The 23015-nt window shown below is 43.6% G+C and overlaps 1 long non-coding RNA gene across 5 annotated transcripts in view; it reads right to left on the bottom strand.

The window, feature by feature from the left end:
- The window catches only part of LOC147996545 (uncharacterized), a 39182-nt gene that overhangs the window by 11410 nt on the left and 4757 nt on the right, over nt 1–23015 (bottom strand). For 3 of the 5 annotated variants that reach the window (XR_015672566.1, XR_015672565.1, XR_015672567.1), the window contains 2 exons: nt 5463–5593; nt 2223–4564 (listed from right to left, as the gene is read on the bottom strand). This is a non-coding gene — a long non-coding RNA (uncharacterized LOC147996545). Of the gene's footprint in view, nt 1–2222; nt 4565–5462; nt 5594–6731; nt 6958–23015 lie in introns of those variants that run through there. The other 2 variants (XR_015672568.1, XR_015672564.1) reach the window with 2 other exon arrangements.

The following is a 23015-nucleotide window of genomic DNA, read 5'->3' as shown; positions in this document are numbered from 1 at the left end:
AAAATGATGACTATTGCTTTGAGTCACAATAAATCTTATCAGAATATAGCATTTTCATGTGGCTTTTGGAATATATATATATGAATATATATGAATATATATATGAATATATATATGAATATATATAGGAATGTATATATATTCACAGCACACACACGCACGAACGCACGCACGCACACGCGCGTGCGCTCACACACACATATTTCAAACCCTCTCACCTTACATACGATTGTGGGATAAAATGTGGTAAGCGGTTTATTGACTTACATGGTTAAAAGAATCACTACAGCAGTTTTAATGAAATGTCTCCCACAAACTCATCACAAATTTACCTCACTTTTTGCTACATAAGCCTCGAGATCCTTTTATGACGCACCTCTTACTATTTTGACACTAACAGTGGTGTGGATAAAGCAACAGAGAACCTACCAGGTAGCCTATAACCTACGACGGTTATTCTAGCCTAGAAAGTCTATTGAAACATCTGTGGCAGGCCGGCTTTATTCATCAGGAAACACATCCTAAGATTCAGGCTAAAAGAGCAAGCGCGCTGACCAACCACGGATGGTCAGTTCCGTAGTGACTTTGCCTGAGGGCCAAGACTGCCCATTGGTGAGGCCGGAGAGAGATGTGTTGGCGTGGCAGGAGTCTGAACCCCAGCCGGGCTAAGTCTTATCTAAGAGATCGCCAAGTGGGAATGCATTGTGGGCGGATTTAAATCTGCGTTTTCTCTCCATCCCCCCTCCCTCTCACACAACAAAAGTCTAAATCCCCTTTCAGGCCAGATTGCTCCATTTCCCTGCATGGGCCAGGCAGATTGGAAAGATGTTTGTCATTCAGCTTTTCTCCCGGCTAATCAGGAGACACTGGGGCGGTGGGATTTCTGCCTTTCATCCACCGAGCCTGCCTCTCCGAGCAGCGGCGCAGAGGCCTCTGGGCCTGCTGGAGAGCTGGGCTGCCTGTCATCTCTGAAGACAGATATAAAAATATTGTTAACCACGAGCCTAAGCAGAGGGTTTAACAGGGATTTGAATCTAAAATGTGATACTCCGTATAGACCAACTTGATGTGGTCCAGCAGAGCCGAACCCCCTCATTCTGTCCTTTGTTAAAGTGTGTCACATAATGGAGGAGATTTTGATGGGATTTTCAACATCTCTTTTTCGGGCCTGCTGCTGAATAGGTCTAAAGTGTGAATGAACGTCAGCACTTCCTGGCTGCCTTGATGAGAGGCCTCAGCTGACCTGACTCCAGAGTCAAGGTCCCATTGGCAGGAAAGCTTTCAAGTTCACCAGGGTGTGGTCCTGAGCACGCAGTGCACAGGGCTGGGCCAGGGTGGGGCAGTGACGCTTCTCTAGGGAGAAGCCAGGGTTAGAGAGCTGCTGTGTAGTGATTCCACGCGTCCTGTAATGGGAATGTCAGTGACCTTTTGAACTTAAAAAAATCTGAAAATAACTCTTTATAAAGACTGTGGACACCAGTTTGAAGAAAGCCACGTGGAAAGAGAGTACAAGAGAAACTGGTTGAATTCTTGGCATTTCCAGCTTACCAAGGAACCATTGCTTGACCAGCTCAATTTCCTTATCTACAAAATGGCACTTAAAATAAGATTGTCCCCTTGAAAATGCGTAACCGCATACAGTAAGTTTTCAAAGTAGTCTGTAGTAAATGCTTGGTGTATGCACTGTTGCCTGCTGTATGCGATTGTATCATAAGGGTAGCTGGAATTTTGTCTCAGTCTTATGCTGGCTTATGCAGGGCTGGCTGTACAGTAATTGGAAAAACAGTGGCCAGCATCCCTGGGAGTATTTATAAATGAAACAACAGCATCTAGGCTTACTTATCGATAAAGGGACCATTTGGAAGCCAGGTATGGTAACATAGATTCTCAGTTACTCAAGAAGCTGAGGCAGGAACATTGTGATTTCAAGGCATGTTTGGGCAACAGAATAAGATCAACACAATACTGAGGAACTCAGTGAAATCCTGTCTGATAATAAACTTTCTAAAAAGGATTGGGCCATAGCTCAAAGGTACAAAGCTCCCCCGGCATGCTTGAAGCCCTTGGTTTGGTGTATAGCAACACAGAGAGAGAGAGAGAGAGGGAGAGAGAGAGAGAGAGAGAGAGAGAGAGAGAGAGAGAGAGAGAGAGAAATACCATTTAAGAAAGTTTTATACTTCAGACATAACAAAGTTCAGAAAACAATACACATCTCACAAATGCTCTGAAAAGCTATGAGCAATTATATTTTGCCAGGTTTATTTCAATCTTTTTATAACAAACAGACCATTAGAGATTTTTTTTGAGCTACAGGATACATCACCTGGAGCCCAGCCAACTCCTCCTTACATCCCAGCTACACTGAGAGAGCTGACCATTATGCTAAACTTGGTCTTCAGTTAGACCCATACATACTTTTTAAAGTCATATACTCCCGGGACAAAGTCTATCTCTATCTCTATTCAGAAGAGCTAGGCTCTATACTTTTTGGCTTTTATATAAATGATATTATATAACACACGTATCCTTCACTAACATTGTCTGTTCATATTCATACATCTTTGTAGCAAAATACAGAAATTATAACCGCAACATACGTATCCATTGCATGAATTTATTCTTCAATTCTCTTGTTGGTAGGCTTTTAGGCTATTTCCAACTTTTCATACTTTAAAAAATGCTACATTAAGTACACACTTGAATGTGTGCTCTGTATATATGTAGCATTTGTCTATGACATATATGTGCATATATACATATAACATACATCGTTATACACGATCACTAGATCTTAAGGGATGTCCATCTATGTTTATTAGAAATTGTCAGATTGATTTGGTATGAGGGAATTCTGGCTGGCTAAGGGAACGTTTGTAGAAAAGAGAGTCTATGAAAAGAATGTCCCCTGACCCAACTTGTTTGTGTCTCTGGGAGTGGACTTGGGGGTTATTGATGCTGTTTAAGTACTACTATTGATTGTGGAATACTTTTTCTTCTCACATTAATTACTTTTTATATACCCTTCTGGGGGTCTTCATAGACCTGGTTATAGGTGACAGGCTGAGTGTGGAGAAAATGAGGTACTAAATTCGAGTCAAAAGGTTAAGAAAAGCAATTGGGGCTCTCATAGTCCTTAAACACTGCTCTCCAGAGGCTCACTAAAAGGGAAGTTCAGAAAGGCCAAACAACCAAGCTGAAAATAGTTCATTAAAGAATGTCAGGCCCCTTGTTAACCCTCTTTTACAGCAGGGCTCAGGTACAGAAGGCTCGGGGAAGAGAGAAGAGGACAGAAAGCCCAGAATCTTCATCGTTACTTCTTAGGCACCGCCAGAGCCGATCTGATTATTGTACTGCAGAGGGTGTGTTTAACACTTTCCAAATGTGAAACTTTGAGTGGTGTTTGAAGCTAGGTTAATAAAATCTTAGCCCAGAAGTGACTTTCATAGATATGCTAGCCGGAAAGCGAATAATTTTGTTCTAGTCCTATGTAAAGTTGACACAGTCAGAAAGAAATGAATAGCTCAGAAGAGATGTAGATCAGCTGCTTTGTGGTAGTTTTGAAGAGGAGGTAATGTCCTCCTTTGTGTGTCTAAGGTGTGCACGTACTACAGGTGTCCAGTCCCAAAGCCATATCAAATCATTTGTATAGTACTTGCTACTTTGAACCAAGAATATTCTTACTTTGTGTCCTTTCGTTATTTTGCCTAACTGCAAATGATCTACACTAGGAAATGAGTGTAGAGTTAGTTCAACTGCTGCCCAATGGCCAAACGGAAGCTTGAAAGGGTAATTGTTAGCAAAAACACAGACTCTCACCGGACACTTAGATCCTTAACTACTTGACCCTGCATCTTCTAGAATCTGCCCGGATGTTTTCTGGGTCGGATGGGAGACACTGAGCTCTGAGATAGCTTGGTTCCACTGCAGAACTGAGAAAGGAGCCAGCGTTTAGGGTGATAATGGGAAACTGTCCCAGTTTCTTTTTGTTGTTGTTGTTTGGGTTTTTTTTCCCTCAGGTTTTCTCAGCCAGACCTTGACTAGGAAGGAAGCGTCTCATTTCTTTCCTTTTCCCATCACAAAAACACTGCCCAGCTTAAACAGGTTTCTTAGGAAAACAAAACCAAACAGAGGCTTGGACACATGCGGTGAGCACAGAGTTGGTTTAACTTCTGTTCTGGGCTCCCACCATGAAGACCAGGCACAGCAGCGACCTGTACCAGCCACTTGCTAAGATCTCAGGTCTTACAGCTGCTTCTCAACCCTCAGAACTGGTTGATAACGCAGATACTGTTGTTGTGGGCACACCCAAAACATCTAATGTCTCCCCGGGTACAAACACCTAGGTATTACGTTCTCTCCAGGGTACTGTTATGCACAGAGTCAGGGTGAAGCAATGGTTTCTCGGCATGCTGTTGCCTGAGTGTTGGAGGTGTCCCCACTTTTAGGCAGGGGAAGGAGCAAAAGAAACGAGAAATTCTCTTCCGCGCGCCCTGACCTTCCATTTCGAAGTCTGGTTCTTACTTTCTGTCACATTTTCATAGAGATGATTTCATCATGGCGGCACCTAGGTACAGGGGAAACAAGATCACCTCGTCTAGCAAGTCAACCGTCGTGAAAATAGAGATTAAAAGATTTGGTTATGGTTATTGGCGCTCTATCGATAGATGTTCAGGCATCTGTGAAGTCATAAATCTTGTTAACATCCCCCTGTTAGTGTCTGTATTTTAGCAAGACGAGTGATAGTCAAATACCTCCATCCCTTAGAGAATAAAGGCAAAGATTCAAACTCAAGCAACTGGAGCTGAGTTCAAGGTTCAGATACCATCGATTGCTGAATGTTGTGTCCTAAGAGAATGAAAAAAAAATGATCCTTACCCTAACTCTCTGAAGAATTAATTCTTTGGCTTACTCACTTCTCTCTAAATTTGTGGTTCTCAACCTCATGCTGTGACCCTTTAATACAGTTCTTCATGTTGTGGTGACCCCAACTGTAAAATCGTTTTCACTGCCACTTTATAACTGTGATTTTGCTACTGTTAGACATTGCAATGTAGATATCTGATGTCTGATATGTGACCCCTGTAAAAAGGTCCTTCAGCCCCAAGGAGGTTTTGACCCACAGGTTGAAAACCAGTGCTCTAAATGGATATCTACTACGAGATTTTACTTAACTCCTCTAGGAAGAATGGAGAAGAGGAATTTTCCATTAATGGAGCGCTGAGGTGCACATTGTCTGAGTTCAGAAGGCTGGAAGCCACCGGGATTATCATGTCCTTGGAAGTGCGGTTTTTGTGGTACAGGTAAAAGCCTCTGGATTTCCATGGTTAGAGATGTGAGTGACAAAGGAAAGGCATTAGCCTAAGTCACCTCTAATTAGGTGCTTTGGCTCAGAACACCCAGTCGAGAATATTCTGAGATGAAGCTTTAGAAGAAAAGCTACCTAATCCTCCAGGATAACTCACCATTAACGTTCAAATGAAAGGTTCTGGACTGGTGGCACCATTGCCAATCGGCTTGTCTATGTGGCCCACAAAATGACACGCAAGGAGTTATCTTTCTTCTGGTTTTGGTTCAGGGATTTGGTGTTATGGACCTGTTTACGTGTTGGAGATAGGAGAAAAAAAATATGCACAATTTAAATACATTTAAATCCATTTACTCAAATGAAAACTATTAACTAATCTGTGAGCTTCAGAAGTCGTGACTAACCACTTACATACACATAAGTAAAGCCTTGACCTCATTAGTTTTAAGGGGCCACTCCTGGACTACAACGTCGGTCAGCACCTGATCTCACTGTGAACGTTTATGCAAGATACATGTCTCACCAACCTTCTTCGTCTGTAAAACAGGAATATTAATGTTCTTACTGGCGTGTTTTGTTGCAGGGGAGGAAATGAAATACTTCCTGGAAGGGAGTTATCATGGTACACGGTAAGGAGCAAGCAGGCATTTAGGGTTGCAACTACATAGCCCATTGTATTTGCAGGTAGGGTTTGAGCGTGAATAATGAGGTCTGGAAGATTATGAACACATAGGGCTGAGAAACAAGGGCTGGTCCTCAACTAGCAGATGATTCAAGGCGTTAATCCAGGACTCTGCTAGAGCCAGCTCTCAAACCTCTCAGGATGAAGATGAAGTAGATACCCTCTTTAGTCTTCCTAGGAGCAAGCGATGCTCCTCCCTACAACCGCTCTGCTCTGCCTCATATGCCTATCTCTCCACTTGACTTAGCGCATCATGCCAGCCTAGACTACTTGCAAAGGTCATTGGCGACCAGGTGACTTGGGAGCCATCTAGTCCTAGGACTTATTTCCTGGCCTCTGGCATAGTTCCTGGCATCCAGCAAGGTCTCAACAGACTTTTCTTTTAGAAGTATTTGGAGCTCAACAGAAGTCGCTGGCATGTCAGGAAGCTGGGAACACACCATGCTCTGTTTTCCTGGCTGTCAGTAATCAAGCCATCTTCCACCCAGTTTCTTCTTCGAAGGAATATTTCTTCAGTGTGTGTTGCTTGCTGAGAGGCTGTGATAATGAGTGAGACTCCTTGGAAAGCAGCGATATGCTCTGTCCCTTTGAAGTTCCGTTTTACAAGAAGATCTTTATATACGAGGCTATAAAAATTCTGTTCTCCTTCCTGCCCTTTTCTTCCCTCTGATCCAAAGGTCCAGGAGAGATTATCTGCCTACGAAACTCCCATTTCCTGAATGCCAGTCTCCCCTGGAGTATTACCTGCAGTGTGCTCACGCGGGTCTCTCCGAGCTGTCCAGACTTTTCTTTTCACAAATCAATTTGTGAACGTTTAGACTGGAAGGTTGAAGAGCTGCCAGCAGATAGATGGAAGACACAGAGGTTGTTCCCAGTGGCTCTTCAGCCTCCGGATTTGGTTCGGGGCTTCCTGCGTCACTGGAGAACTACCCATGAGACTCTACTCTCTGTGTTGGCTTTCCATAATGGCCTGGTATCACATATAAACAGATGGGTGTCACATCAGAGTGTCACATGCCAGATAAGATTGGGTCAAGAGGTAACTCAGAGCCAGGCATAGGAGCACACACCCTTAATCCCAGCTCTCGGGAAGCAGAGGCAGATATTGGTGGGCGTCTATGGGTTTGAGGTGAGCCTGATCTCCGAGAGAGCCAAGACTACATAGGAAGATCCTATCAAAAGAAGAGGAGGAGGATGGGGAGGAAGAGAAGAAGGAAGAAGAGGAGAGGGGGAGGAAGAGGTATCCTGTGACAAGTTGAGTTGAAGATGAATTATGGGTATAGGTAAGAAGCCAAGGAGCCATGTCAGGCAAAGAATCAACATGGGGTGACATGTGAGGGATCCTGAAGAGACACTAGCTTGGGAACTTGTATTTAACCACCCTGGGCTGCCATTTCTTCATCTATAAAGTATGAATAGTCATGATAGTAGGATTCATGTCTGGTAGCCAATACCTGCTTTCCTAGCACTTGGAGTTCTAGACCAGCCTGTGCTACAGAATAAGACCTCAATATCAAAACAAAATAGAACCCCCCAATAAACAAACTGTATTCCACTTAATACAATAGCTATGCCGTTATGCAAATCATGACTGCTCCGTACCCAGCCGTTACTTGTTTCTTGTGCATATCCCATTAGCTCAGTAGTCACAGTAGATAGACACAGTGCTTGAGTTCAGGGAGGGTGAGCTCACATCGTGCTGCCAACATGATGTTCTTCTCCTCCAGAGGATGAAAGATGCTGCAGTGGAGATCGGTACAAACGCAAAGAAAGCTAAACAAAACACATTAGGTTTTAGCTGCCCTCGGGCACCCGTTGCACAGGATGGAGAGAAGCGAGATCTTCGACTGCAGCATGACGACACTGGAGCTGAACATTCACAAGCTATTTAGACTCCAAAATCGCACATTCGAGAATGTAATTAATTGCCACTCAGATAACTCCCAATTGGTTCATCTTCAAATGCACTGCCGATTCTAGCCCCTCAACCCTTCAGCTGCTTCGGGCCTTTATTTTCTTCATTATGTAATAATCACTTTTCTTCTCAACAGCTATGGTGACTTTGCTCCTTGTCTTTAAAAACAGAAGAAGCCAGGATGGGTCCAGGCTAAAAGTCAGAATTCTTTAGCATTTCAAAGGAACATTCTGCAATTGTGAGATTAGCATTGCTACCAATTTGAAGTTGCCAACTTCAACATCGACTTAATGTTCTTTTCCTCCAAAGGACAATATTTTAAAATATTACCGGATCGGTTTGTTCCTTCCTGGTTACTCTTGTTCCTGCCCACTGCAGCCAGGAGCACCCTTGCTTCAGGGAAAAGCAGTAGTAATGGCCTTTCATCGACAAAGGAGTCAGTGTTGAGCTTTGGACTTCCAAAAACAGGCTCTTAAAATTCATTTCGGGGAAAACAGATGTGAAAGCCAAGATTTTTGTTAGGGAGATCCAGGCTTTGTTGAGAGAAGTGAAGATTTTTCTAAGACTCTAAGGGATGGAAACAGCTAGAGTTCGAAATACCAGGATAACCAAGGAAGATATCATAGAGAGACTATGGATGATGCACTGTGATGTGTGGTGGTTTCCTGTGTAACCAGAGGGCAAAGGCAACAGGCAAGGCAAAACCAACCTAGAAACATGTCCTGGGCTTGCAGTGGAGACTTGAGGCTGTGGCAGAGGAAAGCTAGTGAAGTGAGATGGGGTGAGTATGATGAGAACTTAAGTTGGGTGGGGAGGGTAACGGAGAATGGAGATTTTTTTGAGTTGTGGAAATCCTGGAGCCTAACCTGAATTTCTGGAAGAGCGGTGTATACCTTATGTCTGGTTCTTGATGTGACTATAGTCAAAGAAAAGTAGTGTGCTTAGGTAAAGCAAAGTCTGCTATGTTGAGTCTTCCCTCTACATAGCGAGGAAGATACCCAGAGCCCCTAAGCATGGTCACTGAGAAAGTCAAATGCAGAGGGACCCTAGAGCTGGGACACAAAGAGTAATGCTCTTGAGCTACTTTATGTCTGGCCTTACACCCAGCTTGTGTCTCAGTCAGATCATTCAACTTTCTATCTATGGATCTGTCCTAGTTAAGACTTTTGTTGCTGTGATAAAATTCACATGAGTACTTCATGACTTCAAAACCAATACCACTTGGGAATCACTCTTACACATCATCATGTTTGACTGCCCCCAAACAAATTACAGCCTTAGCCCCACTCTGGGTCATTCCTTTTGTGTGCTGACCCTGAGGAAACACTTCCTAGATTTCACTTCAGTGACATTCATCCTCAACCTTAGATGACTAGTATTGTTTTAGCAAAGGAAAGGTTTTGCTTTAGGGGTTCTAAAAAACAGTTGGTTTTTTCAGCCTAAGCTGACTAGAACTATTCAAAGTATCATACAACCCTGAAAAAGCCCTATGAACTCTCAAATTTCTCTCTAAATGTTACAGGCCACGCCCCCTCTATCTGGACTGCTCTCAGCGTTATCTTCCATATATCTACAATAAATTATTAAGCTCTGAACACTCAATGGCTTTTTTAGCTCAAAGTTCCAAAGTTCTTCACAATATTCCTGTAAGAATCTGGTTAGATCTGTCATAGTAATACCCCACTCTTGGTACCAATTTATGTCTTCATTGAAGTTTCTGTTGCCATGATAAAACACCATGATGATCAAGAGCACCTTGCAGAAGGAAAAGGCTTATTAACTCTCAGGTCATAGTCCACCACTGACAGAATTTAGGACAGGAACTCGAACTAAGACCTAGAAGGAGAAACTGAAATAAAGGCTATAGAAGATTGCTCTTTATGGCTTGCTCAGCCTGATTTCTCATAACACCCAGAATCATGTGCCTAGGGGTGGCACTTCCCACAATGGCCTGGGCCCTCCACATTAATTATTAATCAATAAAGTATCCCCTAGACTTGCCTAATATGTAGGCATTTTGCCAGTTAAGAGTCATTCTCCCCAAGTCATTCTAACTTGTGTCAAGTTGACTTGAAACTAACCAACTTAGGGTCAAAAAGTCTAGATTCTTCTTTGTAGTTTTATTCCTGGACCATAATTGAACCTCTGAGTGTACTTCTCAGTTGAACAAGCTAACTTTTGTATAACCTGCATGAAGTTGAAATTTTGTAGCCTCTTCCTTACTTTTTGATTATACAATATCCTATCTTGGCTCTGCAAATATTGACAATGCACTTTGGACTGCAGCCTTAGTGTTTTTGCTACGATATAATTTATATATAAAATATTAAGTTACCTTTTTCCTTTTTTTTTTTTTTTGGTTCTTTTTTTCGGAGCTGGGGACCAAACCCAGGGCCTTGCGCTTCCTAGGTAAGCGCTCTACCACTGAGCTAAATCCCCAACCCCCACCTTTTTCCTTAATAGCCAGCATATTTGTCATTTGGCAGAGAAAACTTAGGAATAAAAGATCCAATATTTTGAATTCATATAATGGGACTCGAAGGTTAGTTGGATTAAGGCTTCTGCCCTGTATGATACGTTGTATTTCATAGCTGCTTCTCAGCATCTGGAGGCTTTTCGTAGAAATCATGACAAGGTAAACTTTTCCTTTGTCCAAAAACCATATTGTCAGATATTGTCACCTCAGGACACCCACTGCACTCTTCTGTGTGGTCTCCAAACTGCCACATCTACTGAAACCACTTTGAAGAGGACTGTACTGTCAGTGTTTGTGATGTGAGCAGGGGTACCTGTGACAGAAGCCACTGCTTGGGTTAGTTTTTCTGCTGCTGTGATTAGCCATTGACCAAACACAACTCTGGGAAGGGAAGTTTGGCTGACAGGTTATCACCAAAGGAAGCCAAGGCAGGAACTTGCAGGCAGGAACTGAAGCAGAGGCCTCAGAGGAATGTTGCTTACTGGTTTTCTCTCTGTAGCTTGTTTAATTTGCTTAGTTATATGACCGAGGACCACCTTCCCAGGGGTGGCATCACTCACTGTGGGCTGGGCCCTCCCTTGTTAATGAAAAAAAAGCTCTACAGACTTGGATACAGGCAATCTGATGGAGGCATTGTCTCAATGTGGTTTTCTTCCCACATAACTATAGCTTGTGCCAAGTTGACAAAACAAAGCAGACAACAGGAAGTTAATCAGCATGGCCAGGACAAGTCTCACCTTGGAACATCAGAACCCTGTTATCCCCTGCTAGCTACTAAGAGAAGAACTTTCTCCTGGTTCTGGGCCACATATTACTACAGACTCCTACGTCTTTGATTTAACAATTCCGTAAGTTTCTAGATAACCTTCGTACAGAGAAATGCTTTGTATAGAATTCTGTTTGAACTCCATCTGGCTAAGGCCTCGGCAAAGCCGTCCGTGGTCTCCTTTTCTAGATACTAAACAGCAGCAGACATGCAACTCCACCCGTGCCAGCCATCCTAACAACCCTAACAATGGACAAGCTTAACAAGCTGCAGGGGGCCTCCCTCAGACTGCATTTCCCCTACCTCCAAATGTTATGTTTCAAAATACGTCATGTGTGATGGACTAAAGAATCGCAATATCTGGGAAGGGAATCTGTTCCTTCCCAGCAAACACAGGGGTAAGCAGTGAAGGAAAACATCGTCTGTGGACTACCCACCAGAGCACCTCCTGGAAGCTTGCGCCAAGAACCTCCTGCAGAGTTCCCTTCAGTACCCAGTGCCTGTCTTCTGTCTCCCTATGGATTTTAGCCTCTGGCCTCACCATTTATTCCCTTATCATTGGCTGTGTACTTCAGATATATGCATCCTATCTGTTTTCTGGATGAAGAGTTTGTTGTGTGTGAATGTGTCTCTCCTCCTCCCACCCCCAACCCCTTCTGCTCAACAACACAGGCCAAACTTCAAGTGTCCAGACCAGACCTGACCCCAAATGATTATCACCCTGCATGGAAGCCAGTAACTCCAGTTTCATCCCAGAGATTAAGACAATTCTTTTGGGTTAGAATTTTAAATAACTTGGGGTTGTGGAGAAAGTCATGGAAGTGACCATACACTTCTGAGCTGTAAACTTTGAAGTAGTTAACATTATAAATATACACAAAACTTATTTCTATACACAAAGTTTTATAAAAACATAATGGCACATGATCAAAATTGGTTACTTCTTTCAATCTTTGAAGTTTAACATAAAAATCATATCCAGGCACTGTGCACACATCTGTAATATCAGTAGTTGGGAGGCTGAGGCAGGAGGATAGCAAATTTGAAACTAGTCCAGACAAACTAGTCATACCTTGTCTCAACAAACAAACAAAAAATAAAGATAATTGTGAACACTTTTGTGGATTTAAAGAACTTTTTTGAACTGCTTAAGTAAAAAGGCAAATAGAAAATAGGAAAAAATTAAACCCTTTGTAAATCTTTTTAAAACTTTTAAATAAATTAGATCAAATTTATATTAAGTCCTTTTACAGTATATGCTTGCATACACATAAAGAATTTATATTTTTGTCATCAATTTGGGAAATTCCCCTGGTAGATTATTTTAGAGAGAGAGAGAGAGAGAGAGAGAGAGAGAGAGAGAGAGAGAATATGTAAGAACAAAACAAGGCTTTGTATATCAGTCACAAGGGCTGGTTTGTTTTTGAAGTAGTTTTAAGGAAGTTGAGAACTTAAAACTTCATTTTATATGATATTTCATCAAATTTTCTATCACCGAGGATCTGCTTTTAGCAAATAAAATATAATCTTTATTAACATTAATAAATCTATAAGGAGAGTTTCAGATTATGTGGAAAGGAAAAAAATCATAAGGGCCACGTGATTGTAACTTATTCACAGGCCTTGTTTCCAGTAGACCAAATACAAATTCCTCATTTACCACAAACCCCAAATGTGGGAAGAAGATAGCTGAGTCAACAGGAAATAAAGGAGACAACTCTCTAATTCTCTGTGGAGAATTGAAATTCTGCTGTCCCCACAGAGAGACTCAGACAAGCCTTTGCTTTTAGGAGCCAAAAGCTGCCTGCTTCTGCCTTGCTTGGGCGGGGAGCACAAGGACACAATGGGGCTCACTATTGAAGGAGTTTGTTTTCTGCACATAGCCTATGAGGTGCTCCTGCAGCTTCCTGGCGCAAACGCTGCCTGGTGTGTCCAGTTAAGGGTTTTAAGAGCTAGGGATTGTAGTTGAATAAATAATAATCTTGCCCATGAATCAAATAAATAACATTGTGATAAAGCTGGGTCCAAGGTTTCAGAAACCACGCATAACGGCTCACTGAGCTGTGTGAGCGCTGGTGTGTCTCCGGGTAGGACTGCAGAATCAGAACTATTATTCTTATAGATTCAGACACTCGACCACAGAGGTTAACTGATTCACCCAAGGTCAGAGAAGCTTGATTCTCCCATTGCAAAGCGGAGCTGAAGTCTGAGACCTGCACGCACGTCTGTCTCATCCCAGAGACCCTTCCAGTGGCAACTTCAGGTTAGACCTCGACAGTTTGGTTCTATTGCTGTTCTATTGCACGTTTCTGGACCATGTTGTCCTTCTACTAGGATCCTCCTTGCTTGCATTTCCAACAGTTTTACAAGCTGACAGAAACTGTCCACTTCCACAGCATGCCTCACTTGTATCTCATTTTGTTTCAGAGTGTGGGGCAATCACTTGAGAGCGCTGGCGTACAGGCTCTGATTCCGAAGCGGAACTCTGGGGGGGGGGGGTGTTGTCTTCCTCCATCACTTCCTGCCTTTAGTGCTTTGAGAGCCGGTCTTTCGCTGAACTGGAAGCTCTCTGTTTAGACTAGGCTGGGTGGATCCAGCACTATACAATGCTGGGTTACAGCATCCACAGCTGGGCTTGGCCTTTTACGTGGGAGCAGGGTAACCAAACTCAAGTTCTCAGGCTTTCCGAGCAAGCTCTCTCGCCCACCAAGCAATCTCTCCAGCCCCTGGGCCGCCTATATTCACTGTTTAGATGCTTTCTTAGCTTAAAAAAAAAAAGATTTACTCTTTTATGTATGTGCCTGTGTGTGTTTGCGCATGCATGCAAATGTCTGAAGGCCAGAAGGCATTGGGTCACCTAGGGTTTGAGTTAAAGATGTTGTGAGTTGCCAGATGTGGGGGCGCTGTAAACCAAACTTGTGTCCTCTGAAAGAGCAGTAAGAACTCTTACCCTTTAAGTCATCTCTCCAGCTTCTATTTTCTTAGATTTCATTTTTAAGTTAGTACAGCCGTTCAATGCCAGTACACACCCTAGAACTTCACTGGTAAAAGTGGTCCACAGTATTTCAGAAAGTATTGTGGCTTTAGGGGAGGAAGAAGTAAAAAGCTACAGAGGATGAGCATCCCTGTGTTACTATGGTAATGTTCTCAGTTGTGAGACGTGGGTAGAGAGAAAAAATCGTACTGGCAACTCACCAACAAACTCGTTAAGGCAAAAGGCACATTAGACATGGATAAACCCACCACTAAACTGCATAGCCCACTTAATGATCAAGATTCGCACTGTGGGGATTTTTGTTCAATCCTAGGTATTGACTTACTTAAGGGTAAATGCCTGAGAGTGTTATTGGAGAGACTGTGGGCCTCACATTCCTGCAAAAGTCTGTCCCTGAAATGCCTGGTGAGAATACATGCGTGTGACGTCTGTGGGGCTCTAATACTCATCTATTAACTTAATAATTAACGTCTATTATATGACCTATGGGTTTATTTGGCTTTGACATCGCAAAGAGTAGCTGATTATTGAAAGTTACTCTAAGAGGCTTTTCCAATCATCTCCTCTACTCCTGTGGTCTGTGACCACGGGCTTTTCCACTCGAGCCCCAGTTCCCAGAATAATGACTCTGAGCCTTAATTATTTATGAATGAATGCCTGGGCCATAAGTTTGGGCTTGTTCCTTGACTAGATTGGAGCTTAATTAACCCGTTTATTCTCCTCTATGAGTGCCACATGGCTGGTTATTTCTTCTTCTTCTTCTTGGTTTCATGGATCCGTCTCGTCAGTGTTCAGGGTGAGTCTGTTCCCAAGCCTGACTCTATCCCAGAGTTCCAACATCTCCCTACAGGACTCCCACCATTTCCTGCCTCAGTTAACAGACCACCAGCTTTTTATTGACAGGTGGTTCTTCCATATACTACACACGAGATTCTCTCTTCTGTGGTCCTTTCGAATGTTGGGGAAAATGAGGTTACTTCTGTTTTTTTTTTTTTTTTCTTTTCTGAGGTCAGAATTCCTTCAAGCTGGGAATAAACCAACATTTCTGGCGAAATATTCTAGCTCTCATCCATAAAGGTCATTAAAACATAGCCCAAATCAATTTCTATACCTGTCACAAGTTCTTCTTGTGACCTTGGATCACTCTTGGCATTGGATTCATGTTGCCTTCCAAGAGTTAGTTCTGTGTAACCCATAAGAGTAGGGTTCCAGGCGCAGGAACATTGAGCATGGGTAGGCTCCTTTGAGAGACACTGGCCTCTGAACAACTAAACATTGAGATAAATGGGTTTTTTTCTCCCTAGTAAATGCCCAGAAGAAAAATATTATGTACTTTAGAGGTTTTAGGGATCAAGCTTAGTTGTAGTCAGAACTCTTTCTAGAGGTTTCAAAAGAAAGTCAAGCCAAAATGCGCAGGTTATGCCATCAAACTTCCATGACTTATCTAGAAAGGAAGGGGCATGGAGAGCTGGCCAGATAAGAGGCAAACTGGCCCTTCCTCCAGGCCTGTGTGGGTTGGCTTACTGTTGCCCAATATTTGCTTTGGTTAAAGGCACAAAACACAAGTGAAAACATTGAAAATCTGGCTTCTCTTGGGTAAACAGAGGCAGCATTAATGCAAAATGATAGTTCCCATAAAATAGAAGATGGAGCGTTACACTTGATTCATAGTTTACTTAAACATCTTAGCCTTTGACTGCTAGACTCCTTAAACCTGATACACGAACCAAAAATATAACGCTTTTATTTTAAAATGCCGATACTCTGTATTTTGAAGGCTGATTTCAGAAAGTGCAATGAACAAATCATATGGGTCATGTGAACGGTTATAAAGAGACAGGGAATAAGGAAATGATCTCCCTGCTTCCATTAGAAATAGTCATTGGTAGGGCTAGAGAGACGACTTAGCAGTCAAGAACTTTTATGGTTCTCATTGAAGACCTGGGGTTCATTCTCAGGACCTGAGGTTCATTCTCGGCACTGATATTAGGTGGTTCACAACCAACTCTAAGTCTAGACGCAGGGGATCCTGCACCCTCTGATCTCCACGGACACCTGCATATACAGGGCGCACATAAACGCACACAAGGGCACACATAAAAAAATACTTCAATATTTGATCCCATGAAATTCACCCTGTAAAATGGGTAGAGCCATTCAACAATAGACTTCAAAATTGTTCCATTATAACTAAAGTATCTAAATGTTAGTAAGCAATCCCAGCGCATCGAGTTATGTCTATAATCTTAGCAGTCAGGAACTCAGGAGACTGAGACAAAAGGATACTGCAAGTTTCAGGAATACCACCTCCCTCCCTCCCTTCCAAGTTCATTCCAATGCTGGGCAGAAGCAACCCAGGATTATCCTAGGCTAATGCTCAATGTTAGAAAAATTCATTCTAATGATGAAGGAGACGTCATAAAGAATCATAAGATTAAGGCTAACATATTTATGAGATAGTCACACAGTGAGAGAGTAGTGAGAACCCTTTGGTTGTCTCTGTCGACAGTGACATCCACTAACATTTCTCCTGGAGACAGTCTACATGTGTGTTTACAAGGGAGGGGAGTCCAGGTGTTTTGGCCCACTCTTCGACAGCTGCGAGGATGTGGTTTTGTTGGGCCCACTGTAGAGGCGTATCATGGTGTGCAAGGTGTAATTGGGTATTGCTTCCTGCCTTCAAAGACTAGTCTTCACAGTTTTTCACCAGACAAACTGGAGAATTGAGCAAGGATAGTAAAGAGAGAACACGATAGACCATGTGTGACAGTAGACCACAGCATATGGTAACATGTATGCTTGGAACATACCAGAAAACATAGCATGCCCTGAGTCATAATCTTGCTTCTGCCATGTTGTATCTGATGGACCATAACCTGTTTGGCTGTTCTCTTTATCAAAGGATGTGGTTTCCACGGGATGGTGGGAAGAGCGATCTCTGTGCTCTCATGTTGGCTGAAAAGGAGCAGCGTTAGGATGAGAGAGAGAGGAGTCAGTCAGCAACTAGAATGGTCTCAGTGCCCGTTGTTCCCTTCCCCTCCTCAGTCTTACTGAGTCTACAGTGGTGTGTGTGTGTGTGTGTGTGTGTGTGTGTGTGTGTGTGTGTGTGTGTGTGTGTGAACTGACCTGCAGACATACCATATCTTTTGCCTTTCTTGAGATCCTGGGGAAAGGCTGTTTGGAGGGTCAGAGAATGGAGCCTAGCATACCGCATGCTGTTATGCTAAGTCTTCAAGCCTTGCCTGGACTGGGATAGAGTTGGAGTCAGGGCAATGGAAAGGTCTAGTTGCCAACCGTGCCCTCCTCCCAAGCGCTCCTGCTGACTCTCCCTGTTCAGTCACCCCTTTGTTCACTTCCTATATTTTCACTCAGATGTGGTTTAGTGTTTTCTTTCCAAGGCATATTTTGCATGGAAGAATGCTTTCAGTGAGCTGAGGTCCTAATTGCCAAATAATGGTTGCCAAAACATGTTATTTTGGCCCGAGATGGTACAGAGCAGGAGGCGGTTTCCCCTCCTGAAAAAAAAAAATCCTTCCTCAGCAGTCCAAAGGCCATTGCAAGCTCGCAACATCCAGGCCTCCGCCATGCCACGGTGCTTCCTTCAGTGGGTGAGGGTGACCACCCGTTTCCAGTCATTCACAGCCTCCCCAGTCTCTTCCGGTGTCTGAGGAGGGGCTTGTCTCCCAACTTGGCCTTTGGCTGTGGGCGCTGGGCTGAAGGAAGCCGCCAGGACTTGTCTCCTCCCCAGTCCCGCCAAAGGCTGCCTGCTCCACCACCCGGCGAGCGTTCCCACCCGGCGAGCTCTCCGAGCAAGCAAGCGGCTGCCAGCTAACTGCAAACACAAGCCGCCCAGCAAGCACGGGGATTCCAAATAGAGACAAATCTGGGGCCCCAGGGGGAAGCTGGATGGAACTGATCAGTATGAGAGATATATCACTGCTAATTAAGTCCGGATCCCCTGGCTCCACTTGAAACAAACCAGGGAGGGATCAGGTTTTGAGAGCAGGTGCTGACTGGCTGCAAAAGAGGAGTCCATCACTTGAGGAAAAGGTTCTGCATGCAGCCATGGGGGATGGAGGGAGGGGGTGCACAACGGGACGGCGACCAGGAGCCCAAGGCTATTCTGAGAAATTTCATTACTGGACAGAGAGCCACGAGATTGGACTTTGTTTTAGGACATAAAGGAACTTGTGGAAAAACAACCCTTTAAAACAAAAAACCAAAACAACAACAAACAACAAAACTATAAAACCTGCTTTAAGCAAGAACTCCATGCCTGCCTCATTTCTTTTCTTTTCTTTTTTTTTTCTCCTTTCTGATAGCTGACTACTTTCTTCTCAGATGGACAATGGAGTTAATTTAGAGGCGAGTAAACACTTTCCTGGCGACGCCAGAAGCAATTTCGTTAGGGTCCAGACAATATGGGATTTGTTGAGACTCAGATGCTGGTCCAGTGTGGGCCCCACAGCTACCCCACCCACCCACCCGGCTGCCTTCCCAGACTGCTGAAGAAAAACCTATTCTGAGTACCAGTGAGTAAATAAACTTCACAGCATATACTTCAGGGAAGGAAGTGCGACAGTTGTATTCATGAAGGCGAAATACGTTTATAAGGATCTAGACAGCATATGCTGCTTTTTTTTTTTTAATCTCTAGGAACGTTTCCATCCCACTGGAAATTATTGTTCTCTTTTACAGCCAACCTGAATTGGCAGTTTTCTTCTCTGGAGGCCCTGCCAATCCATCCACAGTCATTCTATGAAGTAGGCGTGGCTTAGAAAGGTTACAGTGATCAGAGATTTGAATGTCAAGAAAGCCCATCTCTTCCAGCCCATGTTCCCTCTGAGCTCCAGATTGCCACAGAAGTAAAACTGCTTTTTAGATACCCAATACATTGAATGAATGAATGAATGAATGAATGAATGAATGAATGAATGAATGAAACTTGTGACGTTAAAGATTGGTCTTGCTGTGACCTGGGAAATTCTTCTAATATATGCTAAGTCTGGTATTCTGGAGATCTCGTATTGAGTTTAAAAATATCATTCTGAGGGTCTTCCTGTGATCTGCATGAGGAGTACTTTTAATCCTGGTGGCTTCAGGCCACATTGGGCACATTTTTAAGAACCTGCAGGCAAGTTGGCTGAAGTTGCTAGCAGTGACTCCAGGAATCATTATCAACATACTCCCCCCCCCCCTTTTTCTTATGACATGTAATCTTTCCCCTCTCTTCACATCCGGGTCTTCCAACTACCCTTGCTATTGGGAACCTACCGCTTTGAATTCCCGTCCTTAGACTCGGAGCACAGTTTTCCCTCTGGATCATTTTCTCTGGTTTACATGCCATTTATTAGTGTGATAGCAAAAGAGCTGAGTGATGCCTTGTGTCTGTCTTTGGATTGTGGATATCATTCAGCTGTAAACCAAGAAGAGTTCAGGCCCTCATTAGCACCCTAACTAACCTGAAAAAGAACCCAGAGTTAAGTGTTTACAAAGTACTGTCTGTATGAGAGGCACTGTCTCATAGATGGTTATGAAGAGAAAGATGTAGCTGCCATGTTGCTGCATAGTGCTTTCCTGAGAGGAGAAAGTGTGGGCCCCTCGGTTGAAGCAGAGCTGGGAATGCTCAAGTTATGGGTTCATGGATTGCTTTAGCTCTAGTTGTCTTTGCTGTCCCTGATTCCACTGTCCTGTTTGTCCCACCCCCCAAGAATCTCACACTTGGCTGTGACTCTTGTTGCACCAATGAAGAAACCCTGTGGGTTTGGTCAGTGTGGTTTTACCAGAAGGCTTTGCTAGTGGCTAGAACACAAGGTGAGAGTCTCTGCTAGTGTTGGATCTGTAAACTCCCCTGAATCTATCGACTTCTGGAGTATGGTTTTTGCCACGTTTAATTGTCTTTTGGCAACTAAAACTAAATTAAGATTGTGGATTCTTTGTCTTGTTTTTGGTTTAGTTTGCTTTGTTTTGCTTTGTTTTCCAGACAGGATTTCTTTGTGTAGCCTTGGCTGTCTCTGTAGATGAGGCTGGTCTCGAACTCACAGAGATGCACCTGCCTCTGTCTCCCAAGAGCTAGGATTAAAAGATAGGTTCCACCATGGCCCAACCAGCCATGTGGATTCTTGCAAAAAAGATTTCCTGCACTCTTTAGAACGCTGACCTTTAAAATCAGCCCAAGGAATGTAAGAGGGCTGCACTTCACCAAACTGATGTAAGGATTGTTTACAGATTCAGGGGAAAAAATAGGAAAGAGGTACACACTACGTTTTTACAAGAGGCCTATTCAACGGCACAGGATATGGTGAAAACAGAACAGGATCGGGTGGGATTCGTGCCTGGGGTCTCAAGGGGCTAAACTCAAAGAAGTGAGCAAACTGTTGTGCATAAACCCCTGTCACCCGCTCCGATAAGGGACATTGTGGCCTTTAAGGTCAGTTATATATTCTTAGGGAGAAATGCCAGGGTCTTGTAAATGTTTGTGCCTGACAAGATCTTAAAATAGACTTGAGCGAGTGACCACATGGAGCAGTCGGGTAAGAGCTTCGTCCAGTTTTATTACCCTCCTATGGGCAAATATTTGCCTCATGAGACACACCCACTCTCTCCAGAATAGTCTATTGTAAACAACGGGCTCCCTTTTACAAGAGCTGGAATCTTTATGATGTTTGGGAACACAGAAACCAAAGGCTAAACAGCTTATTTGAATCTTGTCTTTCGGCCAGGAAAGCTCACCAGTTGATTTTTCTCCCTCTTTCTTTTCACTGACTATGCCCAAGGCATGTTCTAGAAAACTAACATTGGCAAGAGTTCCATGCGCCCTTCCCACTTTTATTTCTGGGGATGACAAATGGAGAGCATTTTAGAATTTCCCCAGGTGGCTCTAATAGACCAGCATCCTCCCTGGCTTTTCTGCCTTCTACTAGGAAGCAGCCAGGAGCCCCGCTTCCTGGTCTGAACTTCTGCATAGAAAGAGGTGTGAGAACTTACTGGCAGGATTTGACTCCACAGGATTTATGCCTGACTCTTTGGAAGGCTTTCAGAAACGTAATGCATCTCTGGCTAAAAGTGCCTCAGTTAAAATTGCGTGTGCATAGTTAGTCTTATTACTCCCAACTTGTGCTGTTGTAAGGCCATCTGAAGTATTTAATTATCTCCCCTTGGTTCCCTCAGCAGAGCTAAATACAGTAAAAGGGTGAGTTGGAAAAAAACCTGAAGAAAAGATAATATATTTTCCCCTAAATATGGGCATGTATATGTCTGTGTATTGGCCATATTAGTTTGGGAATTATTTGGGACATTTTATATCATTCTCATTGTCAGCATTGACTAAGTCTAACCAGACAATTCTGGCCTCAACAGGAACCATATGTGTTCCAACTAGCTTTTAATATTAGGAAGGTCAAGTTGATTCCTTTGTGACATCTAAAAAATGTCTTGGCCTATTCACCATGTTTCGATTCTGTCAGAGGAGGAAGCACTGCCTTTACACCATTGTAAGCTTCGCTTCCCAGTTTTCTCACACCGTTGTGTCCACCAGCTCCATTGTGTCCTACTCACTGCTGGCTTTGAAATCATACCATGTCTACGTCTGCCAACCACTGAGACCCATCTTCCTGCAAATCCCTTAGAGCTCATGGAAGTCAATATCCTAGACTTACAGAGTTACTTTTGTGAGGATATGGGCAGGACGAAGAGGACCAGAAGAGAACAGATTGTCAGTTCTAAGTGAAGTGGTCCAGGGAAGCCGGCAGCAGGGGAAATTCATGCTGAGCTTCAGAAAGATGAGAAATGTCGGCTGGTGAAGAGGGCAGCCAATATCACAGGGAGACATATCTTCAGCTAGAGTTTCCTCAGCTCCCCCTTACTGGCTGTGTGTAGACCTTGGAAGAGCCACTACAGGCTAGCAGAAGAAACACTGCCTTTGGGCCATTGTATGTTGTCTTTCCCATGAGCTGCAACACCTGCCTCAGACCTTGCTTGAAATTGTGAGGAGAGAATGCACAGGCAAGTGCTTTGCTGTTGAAAAGCCCTCTTCAGATGGCCTATGCTCTTAGAGAACCTGCTGACTTGCTTGATCCCATAGGAACTTTCTGGGCCACTGAAGGCAATTGCCTAAGTGATTATATGTTGTATGCGTGTGCACATGTGTTTGTGTCTGTGTGCAAGCATGCACGTGCGCTCAAATTAAACATGACTATGGGCATACTTCCTATGTTAAGCTAACAGTTGCCACGAGCAGAAGAATATTCTAAGGTGTAAGTTTCTTGCTTGCTTTAGAAGCCCATGGTGTGTGCTTGTGACCAGTGAGTAGCTTTCCCCCAGTCTGTCTAACTGTGTGTCCAGAAACAAACCAATAGAGGTTTGCACTAAGTATCCACAGTCTTGGCCATCGAGGTAGCATGGTAGCTGCTTTTGTCTGATAGGCATGAGGACTCATTTGTAATTTATGAACTTTGTATAAACATCTACCCATAGCCCAAACTCCATACAAGCAAATCGCATATAGAAATAGGTGAGGAATAAGGCCATCTCCTCTTTTACATAAAGTGGATTAAGAAAGTCAAAAGCCATTGAGAATTCCCCTGGAGAGAATGGGGTTGCCCTCTGCCCCCTGCTTGTGGTCTACAAGAGCTCTAAAGGAGGCTGGCTAAGGAAATGGCTGCTAGGATAGAGAGACTGGAGGGAAGGCAACAGACAACACTCTTGGCTTGCTGTTTTGTGGGACCATCCATCCCACTTGGTTACGAGTTCTCCCGAAATCTGTCTCTCTATGTTCATTGCCTTCCCCTTTCCCTCCCATGAGCTCTGGCCACTGAAGGCTCTACAGAGAAGAAAAAACAAAAAAAACCCACGTCATTCCCAGCTCATCATAAAGA

This window comes from Rattus norvegicus, chromosome 2 (assembly GCF_021556685.1).
Source record: "Rattus norvegicus strain SHRSP/BbbUtx chromosome 2, alternate assembly SHRSP_T2T, whole genome shotgun sequence".
Lineage (NCBI taxonomy): Eukaryota > Metazoa > Chordata > Mammalia > Rodentia > Muridae > Rattus > Rattus norvegicus.
The sequence above is the reverse complement of the archived record's forward strand: the minus strand, read 5'-3'. Positions and strand labels throughout refer to the sequence as shown.